This window comes from Stylophora pistillata, chromosome 12 (genome assembly GCF_964205215.1).
Source record: "Stylophora pistillata chromosome 12, jaStyPist1.2, whole genome shotgun sequence".
Taxonomy (NCBI): Eukaryota; Metazoa; Cnidaria; class Anthozoa; order Scleractinia; family Pocilloporidae; genus Stylophora; species Stylophora pistillata.
In genome coordinates, this window is record NC_142530.1 from 12729 (window position 1) to 28156 (window position 15428).

A 15428-nucleotide genomic window follows, 5' to 3' on the forward strand; every position below is an offset into this window, starting at 1 on the left:
ATACCCATCCCGCTGGACTACAAGCTCAGTGAGTTTCAGCTTCCCTGCCCACGTATCCGATCTTTGCCAGGGGTCTGAACATGCCACCAGCGCGCGTTTTCTCGGATTTTGCAGGCATGCCACGCCGCCCTGCCTATTGTTTGAGACGCGCGCTTTGTGCGCCGTAATACCCATCCCGCTGGACTACAAGCTCAGTGAGTTTCAGCCTCCCTGCCCACGTATCCCGTCTTTGCCAGGGCTCTCAACATGCCACCAGCGCGCGTTTTCTCGGATTTTGCGGGCATGCCACGCGGCCGTGCCTATTGTTTGAGACACGCGCTTTGTGCGCCGTAATACCCATGCCGCTGGACTACAAGCTCAGTGAGTTTCAGCCTCCCTGCCCACGTATCCCATCTTTGCCAGGGCTCTCAACATGCCACCAGCGCGCGTTTTCTCGGATTTTGCGGGCATGCCACGCAGCCGTGCCTATTGTTTGAGACGCGCGCTTTGTGCGCCGTAATACCCATCCCGCTGGACTACAAGCTCAGTGAGTTTCAGCCTCCCTGCCCACGTATCCCGTCTTTGCCAGGGCTCTCAACATGCCACCAGCGCGCGTTTTCTCGGATTTTGCGGGCATGCCACGCGGCCGTGCCTATTGTTTGAGACGCGCGCTTTGTGCGCCGTAATACCCATCCCGCTGGACTACAAGCTCAGTGAGTTTCAGCCTCCCTGCCCACGTATCCCATCTTTGCCAGGGCTCTGAACATGCCACCAGCGCGCGTTTTCTCGGATTTTGCAGGCATGCCACGCCGCCCTGCCTATTGTTTGAGACGCGCGCTTTGTGCGCCGTAATACCCATCCCGCTGGACTACAAGCTCAGTGAGTTTCAGCTTCCCTGCCCACGTATCCGATCTTTGCCAGGGGTCTGAACATGCCACCAGCGCGCGTTTTCTCGGATTTTGCAGGCATGCCACGCCGCCCTGCCTATTGTTTGAGACGCGCGCTTTGTGCGCCGTAATACCCATCCCGCTGGACTACAAGCTCAGTGAGTTTCAGCCTCCCTGCCCACGTATCCCGTCTTTGCCAGGGCTCTCAACATGCCACCAGCGCGCGTTTTCTCGGATTTTGCGGGCATGCCACGCGGCCGTGCCTATTGTTTGAGACACGCGCTTTGTGCGCCGTAATACCCATGCCGCTGGACTACAAGCTCAGTGAGTTTCAGCCTCCCTGCCCACGTATCCCATCTTTGCCAGGGCTCTCAACATGCCACCAGCGCGCGTTTTCTCGGATTTTGCGGGCATGCCACGCAGCCGTGCCTATTGTTTGAGACGCGCGCTTTGTGCGCCGTAATACCCATCCCGCTGGACTACAAGCTCAGTGAGTTTCAGCCTCCCTGCCCACGTATCCCGTCTTTGCCAGGGCTCTCAACATGCCACCAGCGCGCGTTTTCTCGGATTTTGCGGGCATGCCACGCGGCCGTGCCTATTGTTTGAGACGCGCGCTTTGTGCGCCGTAATACCCATCCCGCTGGACTACAAGCTCAGTGAGTTTCAGCCTCCCTGCCCACGTATCCCATCTTTGCCAGGGCTCTGAACATGCCACCAGCGCGCGTTTTCTCGGATTTTGCAGGCATGCCACGCCGCCCTGCCTATTGTTTGAGACGCGCGCTTTGTGCGCCGTAATACCCATCCCGCTGGACTACAAGCTCAGTGAGTTTCAGCTTCCCTGCCCACGTATCCGATCTTTGCCAGGGGTCTGAACATGCCACCAGCGCGCGTTTTCTCGGATTTTGCAGGCATGCCACGCCGCCCTGCCTATTGTTTGAGACGCGCGCTTTGTGCGCCGTAATACCCATCCCGCTGGACTACAAGCTCAGTGAGTTTCAGCCTCCCTGCCCACGTATCCCGTCTTTGCCAGGGCTCTCAACATGCCACCAGCGCGCGTTTTCTCGGATTTTGCGGGCATGCCACGCGGCCGTGCCTATTGTTTGAGACACGCGCTTTGTGCGCCGTAATACCCATGCCGCTGGACTACAAGCTCAGTGAGTTTCAGCCTCCCTGCCCACGTATCCCATCTTTGCCAGGGCTCTCAACATGCCACCAGCGCGCGTTTTCTCGGATTTTGCGGGCATGCCACGCAGCCGTGCCTATTGTTTGAGACGCGCGCTTTGTGCGCCGTAATACCCATCCCGCTGGACTACAAGCTCAGTGAGTTTCAGCCTCCCTGCCCACGTATCCCGTCTTTGCCAGGGCTCTCAACATGCCACCAGCGCGCGTTTTCTCGGATTTTGCGGGCATGCCACGCGGCCGTGCCTATTGTTTGAGACGCGCGCTTTGTGCGCCGTAATACCCATCCCGCTGGACTACAAGCTCAGTGAGTTTCAGCCTCCCTGCCCACGTATCCCATCTTTGCCAGGGCTCTGAACATGCCACCAGCGCGCGTTTTCTCGGATTTTGCAGGCATGCCACGCCGCCCTGCCTATTGTCATTTGCATATCCGAAATTTCATTCGCGAGCACCCGTAGGGCTTTTAGCATATATCAAAATCTATCTAAGTCTAAAAGCAACCCTTCTGTTTAACACCACACCTAAAACCCCCACTCTACAAGCTCTAAAACTCCACGCGCCATGCTTATTTATTTGCGCATTTAACATAGAGAGTTGCTTTTACACTTTCCACCTGGCCCCCGTCTCCTATCACTCCATTCTTTGAATGATACACAAGGCTTACGGACTTCCAGGCTTCATGATGCCCTTCCGTCACCAGGCGGCCCTAAATCAACCAAAACAACATAACTCCACTCTTTATTCCTTTCAACCCGCCCGCCATTACTAAAACTTCACTTCACTACACTTTGCCGCTCGAATGCAACGTCACAATGCCTTCTCGCGTCATCACCTACATACGGGTCGTTACGTACATTTATTCGCAGCAACCATCCGCACGCTACTGTATATTGCCATCTAAATGTTTATTCACAGGCCCGGACCGCTATTCTTGCGCAAAGAACTAGCTGCAATTCATCTCCAATCGCAGGATTTCTGTAAGTAATTTGCTCACTTATAACAACCTTGCTTAGGCTTCAACTTTACTCCGTATGGTTGGCCATAAACCAACGCCATTTAGATAATGCGCGCTCTTCACTCGGGTACAGCGTATTTATAACATTTATAATTCTTCAAAAATCTCTAATCTTCTACAGCACCTAGGAATCTTTAAACTTGCAAGCGACTTTTTTTTCCAAACAACTACAATTTTCTAGAAAATATTATGCTTCTTCATTCTTCAACTCAAGTCAAAGTCCTTGTCCTGTTCAAGTGAAAATTTCATATCATACCATAAAACAGCCAACGAATGTTTCAAAACTTTTTGCAAACTTCAACGAGTATAAAGTTTCCAAATTTTAAGCGTGCTAAAGCATAGTTAGTAGAAGGGACCAACTATGCCTACAGTTAGTATTTTTGGATCACAATATTCAGCTTTCTACCTATTTCTTAGAGCGCGAAATGTTTCTGTTTCTTCACGTACCTGTTACCTTTCATCAAGTTTTATTTTCCGCCTAATCCCATTTTGCCTTTGCCCTTTATTTTCGCCTAATCCCCGTTTGTAAAGCCTTCCCACACGTCCTTATTAAAGTCGGTGCTTCATAGTACCGTTTCCTATGACTGTCAATGAACAAGAGCGACATTTTGGTCACAAAAAGTTCTTTATTTCATCCTTGAACAAACAACGACAAATTAAGCCCTTCACTACGCTTTCTTATAAACAGAATTGTAGCAACCAAATATCTTGATGAAAATAAAGATTCTCATGCCTAAATAATTTTAACTATTTCACCATTTTCAGCATTCAAGGTATCTGCTGACTGCCCTTTTAATTGCAACGTAGTTTTACCTGTGTCAACAGTCGTTAATTTTCATGCTTCCCTTGCGTAAAATTGAATAAAAGAGCAGCTTCACCAGACCGCTCATTCATTTCGGCGGGTTCATTTTACGCCTCTAAATATTTCTCGTTTTAAAGTTTCTCGCTACTTGAGAGTCCCGCTTTTAAAGATTCCCCATTCCCTGTTTTCAAGATAGCCACTTGACTTCACGTGCAACACCTTTTCCAAAGTCCATACGAAAACATTGAAGTCCAACTTCTTTTTTTTAAAGCGCAACGAAAAACTAAAATGAAATTTCATTTTCATTTTCCTACACAATTGAAAATTGGTTGGCACTAAGCTACACGCACTACAATACTCAAACTTATTAGGTAGAAGTTATCTTGGTCTAAAACTCAATTCTCCCCAATTTTTTTACCAGGAAATGTGGAGCAATTGGAGGTCACAATTAATTATCATCAATTCTTGGGAGTTAAAGGGCTAAAAGACCCCAAATGCATGTTTTAATTTATACTCATGGTTGGTCTACTGGAAATTTTATAGGCACTTTAATTAATTCCATTAGTAGAGGGAATAAACATTCATGTAACAAACATCAGAAAAAGTCAATCTTCACTCTCTGCAGAGGTTACAATATTTAAGTCAAGTATTTTTTAATGTCTCTAAATGCTTCCAAACCCACCTGAAAATTTTACTCAGTTTTTCCTCACTTTTGCCATTGATGATAATACTGAGGTATAAGGCCTGCTTTCAATGCTTTCATTTCAAAAAGCAAAACTTACAAAACCTGCATGAGGAGTCAAGCAGCTACATTTTATAAGAGTCTTACTTCCACTTGAACTACCTATGGCTTTTTTCTGTCCTAAAACAGCTGGTTATTTTGAAAATAGAAAAGTATAGGGGTTCCTTTCTAATGGCCCTTACCAAAACCACATGTATATCTTTTACATATATCTGCTACATATGTATCTCACATATGTCACATACATGTAACATATCTGTCACATACATATGTAGCAGATATATGTAAAATATATGTCACATACATGTAACATAATTTATCTGACATATGTGTCACATATATGACACACGTCTCAAATGTAGCAATTTAGAACCTATGTCCAGTTATGTGGCATATATGTCAACATATCAATTTTACACAAATAAATATAAAATATATGCCACATATATGTGACATACATTTGACATATGTGACAAAAAGTATTAATGGGAGCTAGCTATTGTGAGATAGGTTGTGCTTGCTCCCGCACAGAGCGACCTTCTCATTTTCTTTTCAGTTTTAAGTTTTTCTATTTATAATTATAACAGTTCTCAATGGAAAAAATTTGCTAAAACGATTATAGTACAACAACGACAGAATCATTAAAAATTCATGTCAATTGAGGTTAATTAAAGAAACTGTGATTACAGTCATGTATTTCAAAAATGATCTAAATACAGTAGAAATTTAAGTAGTGTTGTAAATGGAAAGCAAGTTGTTGGCACCATGAAGTTAAAAGAAGAGACAACAGTTATTGACTGGCCAGTACAAGGCTTGAGCGGCCATTTACCATTCTCAAAGTTAGTGGTGGGTACAAATTGTAATATTTGATATGTGATCAAACCTGTGAAGTGAATCGGTCACTTGCATGACACAGTTTCTTAAGCTTATGCTTTACAATGAAATAAATCTATCCATAGACTAAAGATTTCAGGATTATTTTTCTTGCGTTTGGCAAGCTGCGAGGCCACCAGAAAAAAGAAAAACAACTGCTTAAGTCTGCAGTTTGGGATAACTTCAATGCAATTAATTACTACAGTTTCAACAAGAATTTCATTTTCAAAAATCAATTCTTTTAATGTAATTAAGCCTTTCACTCCCAAGAGTGTTCAGTCCAACTTTAGAAGAAATCTCTCAATTTCAACTTGCAGAATCAACAAAAACAAACAACATATCGCATGAAGATGCTGCTTCACACCTTACATTTTAATTTTAATACGCAAGAGTTTTATCCAAAGAAGTTACAACTGCATTTAATTAAGTCAAAGCCTGACTCAAGGAGGAAAGGATAAAATGATATTTCTATCATCATCCCAAATCAATTGATTCTTTTCAAGACTATCTTTTCACTGATAGTATTTCTTGCAATAAACATGACCCAACTTATTGCATTTCATGATAAAGAATCAACAGACTGTGTCAAACAAAATTTACTGATTCAGTAGGACTATTTTTAATTAACAGCTGTAATTGAGGATAATTTTTATGAAGTTTTTAAGAATAGAAAAAGAAAGTTCATCCTATTACTACATATTGCAGTTAATAGACAACAGCAAATAATCAACATGTAAAGCTCAGTTAATTAAGCATGTAAATAAATTTCATTGACTACTTGAATTTATAGTTGAGAGATAATGCAAGCCATGTATTTATTTGATATAAGTTGCATTCAAGTATTCCTAAAATTCCCAGTCATTCTTAAACATTCCTTGAAATTCCTTGGAATTTCCAGCAAGTTTTTAAATTCAATGTATTTCAGGGAAGTCATTGGTGCTCTCAGTTGAAATTCCTAAGAATTCCCAGGAATTCCTGGAAATTCAATTTGTTCACTAACCACAAGGGCAAATGGTTGGAAACCGGCTAGGAAAGTAGACAATTTTGTTGATTACATTTATTAACATGAATTAATATGATATGATTGGATGCTCACTAGATAAAATATTTGCTGTTATGATTTGCACAAGTTGCTTACTTTTATAATTATGAAATAGTGAAGTCCATTTTTTATGATAAATTTGTTACATTTTATGACAACCACTTTTTTTGTGGGCTTTAATCCCAGCTAGAGACATGGTAAGATACTGCTGATTTGTATGAAATCTGTTTTCTGTTGTACATGATTGAATGATGAACTCCATTTTATGGATATTCTTTCTTTTGAAACAATAACTCATTTTGGTTAAGTATCCCAACATTATGAGAGTCACTTCTAATTTGCATGGAATTTATTGTAATAACTTTATAAAATAATCAAATGATGGATTTCATTGTAAAATATATTTGTTTTTACATTAAAAGACAATTTTGAAGCGGTCTTTTACAAATTTTGCTTATTTAATTGTCATGGACAGTTGTACCAAATTCATTAACGAAATGAATTTCATACTTATACGTTTCAATGCCTATCTGACTTGACCAAGTATATAATAAAGCTGAACACATGCCATATGAACTAGAGGGTGCATGCTTCTTATTGCATATTAATTTGACTGGCTGCATGTATGCATGCCATTCATTTATAATAATTATCTTGAATACATTCTAAGTATCATAACTTAAAGTTTACTTTAAGTACCACTCAGTTTGCCACTATTGCTTCTACTCATGAACTATACTTGAAGTGCACTGCAAAATTTTAAGTACCTTTCAAGTATACTTCAAGTATACTTTTGGGTGTTCCACTTTAAGGTCGGACCAAGTGTACTACAAGTTTACTTTTAGTAGCACTGTAAACCATACTTAAAGTCTACTGAAAGTATACTTTGTGTATCTTATTTGCAGTACACTTTCATTACAGAATTAGTATACTAAAAATATACTTAATTTTGGTAAGGGTACAGTTACAAGTAATAAAGTTCATCTTATTGTCTCGCTGTTTTGGAAATGCCTCTCTTGCTTTTGGTACATTTGTCCCGTACTGTTTTATGGACTTTAAAATTGTGACACTGTTCTCCTCTTTCAACTTTTATTGAACAAATGCTGTAAATGAAGAAGGATTTATAGCAGTTAGACAATTTCCAAAGCTAATATCATGATTTTAGGCAGCTATTAATCACGAAATGTGTCTGTCATTTTTTGCATCATTAACTATCAAACACATGACTAGAAGCTCCTGTATTTTACTTGTGTAACATCAGAAACTTTTTAATTATCCCAAGAAAAATTCCACATTCATAGCCAACAGGACTTGAAATTCTTAGGAATTCCAATTCAGAGCATCAATGCCTTCCCTGAAATATTGCGAATCTCAAATTTGCAGGAAATTCCAAGGAAATCTAAGGAATTTCTAGGTATGTTGAAGAATTACTGGGGATTTTAGTACATGAGAAGTTTACTGAAAGTACACCAATGAACCCAACATCAACAATAAATAACATGATTTTCTCTTGAGCAGTATACTTAAAGTGTACTTAAGAAAGGGTACTGCAGATGTACTTTAGTAAGTGCAGCACTATTGAAGTATTATTGAAGTATGATTGCAGTATAACCATTACTTCTAGTATACTTAAAGTATACTTCAAGGCCATCTTTTTTGGCAAGGGGTGTTACATATGTGTTCATTTACCTTGTTAGATATTACATCTATGTTAAATATACGTACAATTGCTCCTAAATCTATACATATATGTCACACACATGTCAAGTAATTTCACATATATATGTTACAGATACATAAATGTCACATATATGTAACATATATGTAGTTTAGGTGAGAGTTAAGATGTCTTTGAGGGTCTTATATAACAAGCCTGCCATAATTTTTCACTAACATGAGGCTATGAGTCGTATTTGGCCTGTCAGCACCTTTTACTCATTGATATTTTCATATCAAAACCATTAATAAGGTCATGTATCACAGCACCGCGAGACTATGAGACATATTTGGCCTGCTTTAACTCGTTGAAATTTTTAGAGAGCAAAACAAAGAGACCATCTCACCATCATGGGCCTAGAAAGTCACACAAGCCACACCACAATTTTTTGTAACACTCATAATAGCTCCCTGTAGGCCATTGTAGCTCATTGTAGGTCATATTGTAAATCGTTGTCGATCATTTTAGGTCAGTCCTTGTTTCCATGGTAGCTCATTGTAGGTCATTCCTTGTTTTAGTAACTTGCTCATGACATGTTAGACATACAGCAACATTTCCTGTGTGCTTTTAAATTGTCACAAATTGTCACACAATAGTATTCTGAAGGTGGTGTTAGGTGGTTTTAGATGGTTGTAGTTGGTGGTTGTGGGTGGTTGTAGGTGGTTTTAGATAGTTGTAGGTGGTGGTTGTAGGTGGTTTTAGATGGTTGTAGGTGGTGGTTGTGGGTGGTTGTAGGTGGTTTTAGATTTTTGCAGGTGGTTTTAGGTCATTCCCTTCTTTTAGTACTTACGGGAATTATCCTATTTTGTATGAACTGACCTAATTATTGAGATGTTGTGATTTTAATTCTTTCTACTCATTTACCTTCATTGTTCATTTATATTATCCACAAATTCACCAGCGAGATCTTCTTAAATAGGCCATTTTACAGTTGTGTTCTTAGTTGCTAAGCCTTTGATTCAGAGTGAGGCTTGTTGTGATAGAGACCTCTATCGAGCTAGCATGATAACAAAGTGATTTACATTTGAAAGGCAGCAAGGTTTGTATCATAACAAGGTCATCCCTAGCCTCACTCCCGTTCAAAGGCTTGGTAACCAAGCACACAACTGTAAAATGGAATATTCAATCTCCTTTACTGTCTACCATAGAGTTCTTATGATGTCGGCTTGGAGAATTTTCTACTGGACCAACCTAAAATCCCCTGACTTATGTTTTCCTAGTTATTCTCGCTACTTCTCTGATACATGTTGAATATTAGATATCGGAGGGAGAAATTCTGTCTTGGTCACAATAAAGGATGATAAAGGATGAAGATCTGTACGATTAAAGTTGAGTAAATAAGTCCATCAATCAATCAATCGATCAATAAGAACTCTACTAAAGGGTGATAGAACTGTAATATGGGCAGGTTCTCTCCTGGCGCAGTGATGATATGCCATGTCTATAAACAGATTGAAGTCACTGGAGATAGTTTGAAAATATCTGGTACTGTGCTAGTCTTGGTGGACTCCATAGAAATTTATGCCATGAAGGTTTTTGAGAGATTCTCAGAAGCAATCCTCATCAATTCATTTGGAATATGCAGTGGAGTTCTGCTGTCATCTCATTTAGAGAAGAGATTACAAACCTGTCCTTGAGTCATCTCAGTTAGAGCAAAACTCCAGGAAGGAGGAGATTTTCTGTATTTAAGGGGGTTGCAAACATAATTCCCTAGGGAGCTGGCAAGTGTAGGGCTTATCAATGTATATCTTTTTTTCTTTTTTTGATTGAAGCAGTGTATTTTTAAAAGGAATCATCCTATTCTGTATGAACTGACCTAATTATTGAGATGTTACGATTTTTCGTTCTTTGCATTTATCTTAATTGTTTGTTTATCTACAACTTCACTAGCGAGATCTCCTTAAATTGAATCTCCTTTACTGTCTGCCATGGGGTTCTTATGATGTCGGTTTGGAGAATTCTGTATTGGATCAACCTAAAATCCCCTGATTACTGTTTTTAGCTATTGTCAGTACTTCTCTGCTAGATATTGAAAATAGATATTGTAGGGATAAATTCTGTCTTGGTCACTTACGGGAGTTAAACGACAAAACTCCAGGGTGCAGAAGATTTTCTGTATTTAAGGAGGTTGCAAACATAATTCCCTAGTGAGCAGGGAAGTGTAGGGCTTATAAATGTATATTTATGTTTTCTTTTTTTGATTGGGCCAGTGTATTTTTACAAGGAATCGTCCTGTTCTGTATGAATTAACTGACCTCATGATTGAGATGGTGCAATTTTTCGTTCTTTGCCTTTATCTTAATTGTTCATTTATCTACAACTTCACTAGCGAGGTCTCCTTACCTTGATTCTCCTTACAGTCTGCCATAGAGTTCTTATGAAGTTGGTTTGGAGAATTTTTTATTGGATCAACCTAAAATCCCCTAACTGATGTTTTTAGCTATTTTCAGTACTTCTCTGCTAGATATTGAATAGATATTGTAAGGAGAAATTCTGTCTTGGTCACTTATGGGAGTTAATTAAATGACAAAACTACTGGGAGGAGAAGATTTTCTGTATGTAAGGGGGTTGCCAACATAATTCCCTAGGGAGCTGGCAAGTGTAGGGCTTACAAAATCAAAATATTGATGAAGCTAGCGGCAATACCAGAATTTGTTGTATAGAATTGATTGTTGGCGATGATTCTTGTCGGGCCGGATTGCTCTTTAGTGTTACGATGAAGGAGTGTTAATTCCGATTGATTTCTACATTGATTTTATGTTGACTTTTTTTCTGTATTTTGTTTTTCCTTTTTACACAGAACACAGTGGAGTATTTTGGGATGAAGTGAGGTGGTTGCAAAGCTTGAAAGATAGTGTGGAGCCAAGACAAGTATTTTGTAAGGACACAAGAGGAACTAATGACAGTGATATATATATATATCTAGCTAGCGGATACTAGCTAGCTACACTATTTACCTCTGAGTTGCTCGGAGGTAAATAGCAAAGGATATTCGGAGTTTGACCTGCCAATCATAGCGCGCCTTCAACGCTATCCACTGTTTTAGTATATACTAATTGGTGATAGTCGATGATAGTGCATGATAGTTGGTGGTCAAACAGAAGCGCGCGCTTCAACTATCATCGACTGTCATCAACTATCATCGACTATCATGCGCCGTTTCACCAAGGCTTAACGCTTCACTACGCGCCGGATTGGGTTTCCCGCGATTGAAGTGAAGGAGGAAAATTTGTCGGAAAACAATAGGGTCACGACCTCTTCAGATAGCTTTTCTTATCAATTTTTCCCTCTATAACTTTCATTCAAGCGTCGTAGTCTTCAATATCGTTGTGCGGTGCATGGGCGAAAGGAACTCGCACTCGATTGATTTTCCAAAAGCAAAAGGGTGTACAATCCAGTTCAATTCCAGTACTCTCTAATAATTAGTGGTGCGATCGATGTAGATGATACTTTTTGTTAATGATACAGGAGGCCTGTCGAGCACAGACGTATTGGAAAGTAATTGAGTTGTGTCACTGCTATCTCAACAAATCGAGTACATTTGTAGTACTCACTTTCCTTTAAGTGTTTGAGAGCTTCAACTTGCAGTGCAATGTATTTGCAATTTCAGCAAAACATTAAATTTCACAGAAATCTGGGTTTTGGTTGAAAAGTTTTTCTCACGAATCACAGCCGGCGTGAACGACACTGAAACACAAAATGTAACTGTCGCATTGAGAAAAGTAAGATAATGTTATCACTAGGGCTTTGGTCGTCATAACCTGGGGGGATTTTTAGCAGAGGAAAGAAGGTTATTTTCAATCGTCAGTCTTCAAAATATCATCACATGTGCCTTATGACTTGAAAAATTTTATTGAAATCTGATCATTTTATTTTCCTCAAACTACCCCTAAACCTCAACAGATGAGAATTCTACCATAACTGGAGAGGTGTGAACTAAAAAAGAAAAACCAGCCTGTTTCCTAAAGGTGAATAAAATCAAATAACATCCTGAGCCTCCTGTTGTAATAATAGTTAAATAAATCAATTATTATCCAGATAAAAATTATATTCAACTTCGTCTATCCTTGCTACCCAAAAACATCAGATACACCCTTCACAACCTTACTTTTCAACTTATTAAATAAGAGGTATCTTAAAAATTTTATGAGAACCTGTACAGCTGATCAATCACAGTGACACTAGCTCATTGATATAGTGACACTTCTCTCCCTTTTATTCGGCCCTCGTGAAATATTTTATCTTATCCGTCCCGGATGATGCCTTTGAGTGGTGAAAGCTCAGACTTCTACAATATTTTACAGTAATTCAAGGCAACAGTGTTTTTCTTGTTTTTTTTTTTAACAGCTGATAGTATCAGAGAGGACAAAAAGAAATTGTTTCCCAAGGCTTGTATCCCCTGGGAACAAGACTGAATGAAGTCAGATTAAAATAATGAGGAGAGTTTTGTTGACCTCTTTATGAAAATGTATGATTTACTCCTATTAGGTTTTAGAGAAATTAGCCTGAACTCAAGTAGTTTGAGGCCTGGGTTTTATCTTGGTTTGAGACCCCCAGCAGAGTTTCAAAACTTAAAAAAATGGCTGCCGTTACCGCACGGCGCGTTCAAAGTTTAGATCAGAGCCTTTACACATTAAGAAGGCGAACATGGTTGTATCTACCGAAATTTTTTTAGAAGACGTTGTTTTAGTGCAGATGTGAGGTCTACAGCTGAGGTGAGTGGTATTTTTGTGTTTCATTCGGCGAATTAGCTCTAATTTGCCGTAGCTTCCATAATGCCCTGAGGCGTAAATCCAAATAACGAACGTTTCATTTAAGGAAATCGCATTTTTTCCTTTACTAAATTACAGATTACAAATGCTTTGGTATGTTTCGGAAATTTTCCATTCTCGTCAGTGTACGATGAGGTGGAAACTGATAAACCGCGGTGTGAAAACTTACCCGTAGCGTAAATTTTGTTGTTTACCAAATTTAAATGCCTCGGCTCAATCCCGAGTTAGAAATTTAACGAAGATTTATAGTACAATTTTGTGGGTAAATGTATTTATATGAGCTTCAACAAAGCGAGTTCATTACTCAATCTACACGGCATGTAAATGAGAGAGAGCAAAAAGCTATGCGTCAACAGTTGTGTTCTTATACATGTGTAGCGAAATTTAAAGTATACATATCAATGTTTTAGATTGAATCGATCCCAAGAGAGGTGACAAACTAAATTGGGATGTCGTCTTTAACCTTAGTTAACAATGACTGATTTGCCAGCCTGTGACGAATAACACAGACATTCTCAATCATACATGAACATGGCAAATAGGAATCTGACCATTACCTTTTCTTAACTATGATTTTTACTTAAATTCTTATTCAACTTCCACATTCGTCAGGCTATGTTGTCCAACTTGTGAAATTAAAGCCATCTAAGTTATGGTAGAATTTTAAGCCAAGTAATGTAAACTGTTGCCTGAGACTTCTTTTCTAATCTCATATTCACTGTGTATTTTTTTAAATCCATAGGGACAAGATAGCTCAACAGCACAGCTATTCTGCAGCCAAACATAATCTTTGACTCGCTTATGATGAAGGTGAGCAATTAGTAAATAAGTGTTAATTACCAGTAACAAATTCGCTCTCAAACTGAAGCTTTCGGTGGTAAAAATGATGGACAACAATCACTCTCAAGTGACTTATTACCTTTTTTAAATGACCTGACTAAATCATTTAAGGTAATAAGATTAGGTAAGAATGCTTGATCAAAATACTTTACAAATGTACTGTAATCATCGTCCAGGATTGTAGCAATTTCAGAGCAACTTTTTTCTTGTCAAAAGTACTGGTTACCTCATCTGATAACTCATAGTCATTAGCATTGGGAAGCCAGTTATTCTGCATTAAGAAGGTTGCATCCCATACTTTTGTATCAGACTGTAGTTGCTTAGTGGCCTTCATGACAAGAACTTGTATTTTTGCCGGGTGGTTTTCATACCTGTTGGCACAATATCTGGATTTGGGGTTGCAGTTTAGGTTGTTGTGTAATTTTTCAGGCTGTATGACTTCAGGTGTTCCGCTTTGGGGAATTTTTTACCCTCCTTCTGCTTCATCAATGGTTTCAGAACATTGTACCATTCTTTGCCTTTTCCTGGTTGCAAAATATGTTCGTTGAGCCAGGTGAAGGTTAACCTAATTTTTTTTCAGGAATTTTCTATACTTTTTTTTTTTAATTTTCTCTCTTCTTTACGTATTTTTTTTTTTTTTGCCTTAACAGGTGAAACTTTCTTTGTCAACCCAGCCTCGGAAACCATGGACATGACTTCCCTAAAGGACTTTCCCAGTTGCTCCTTACATTCAGAGTCAAATTCCTTATATATCACTGACCCTACGTTTTTCCCTTCTTTTTGTGTTGGTTTGAAGATTTTTTTTCCTGAAAGCTCTTTGGCTTGACTTTTTACATCTGTGAATGCCTCCCTTCTGCTTGCCACACAACCTGTGCTGTTTTTGAAGAGTCTACTCTCTGCTGGTGTTGTTAAGAGACAGCATTTGCATTCTATTTGGTGCTGAGATTTTTTACCCTGGGCAGTTGTCTGCCAGCTTTCCATAGAATATGCATTTATATACCGTTGCTTTTTTTCTGGTGGTGACCACTGTGAAATTTGGTTATCAGTGGCCTTATATTTCTTGAGTAAAAGACCCATTGAGGTAATTATACTTTTTTGTAATTGTGCTTCATTTTTCTACCTGTAAGTATTTAGTGACCTTCAAAAGATTTATGTAAAGAAACACTTACTTTTGCTCACATGTAAAAGGGGAAATTCTTTGAAATTTTCCATTTAGAGCTGATATCTCTCTTCCAATTGCTGCCTTTTATACGCCTTTTCTGATTCCTTGTCCTTTCTTGAAAACTTTTTTTGGGCAAGGGACTTAGTATTCCATAAATAAACATGAGCGAATCAATCCCTGGTCAATCGCCATGTCAATATACATTTTGTTTCTATTTTATTTTTCACTCAATTTTTTTTTGGCCTTTTTTTGTTATTTTGTACGACATGAAATTGGACAGACGCCTCCAACTGAGCCGGCAGGAAATCGGAGCAAAGTGCGCATGCAAATTAACTCTCCATTAAGGTGGGGTGAGAGGGGAGAATTTGAAGTTTGAATAACCTTGTTTTTCACCCTTTTCTTTCTGCCAGGCGAGTTG

At 39.3% G+C, this 15428-nt stretch overlaps 1 long non-coding RNA gene across 3 annotated transcripts; it reads left to right on the forward strand.

Annotated features, from left to right (window-relative positions):
* Positions 1-2872: 2872 nt before the first annotated feature.
* On the forward strand, positions 2873-15184 carry LOC148718307 (uncharacterized). 3 transcript variants are annotated; one of them, XR_015994062.1, is made up of 5 exons: positions 2877-3022; positions 11037-11114; positions 12140-12951; positions 13751-13818; positions 14499-15184. It is a non-coding gene; the product is annotated as an uncharacterized LOC148718307 (long non-coding RNA). The 3 variants fall into 3 exon arrangements; XR_015994061.1 differs by having other exon boundaries at positions 2873-3022; positions 11037-12951; XR_015994063.1 differs by lacking the exon at positions 2877-3022 and adding an exon at positions 7919-7933 and having other exon boundaries at positions 11037-12951.
* The last annotated feature ends 244 nt before the right edge of the window (positions 15185-15428 follow it).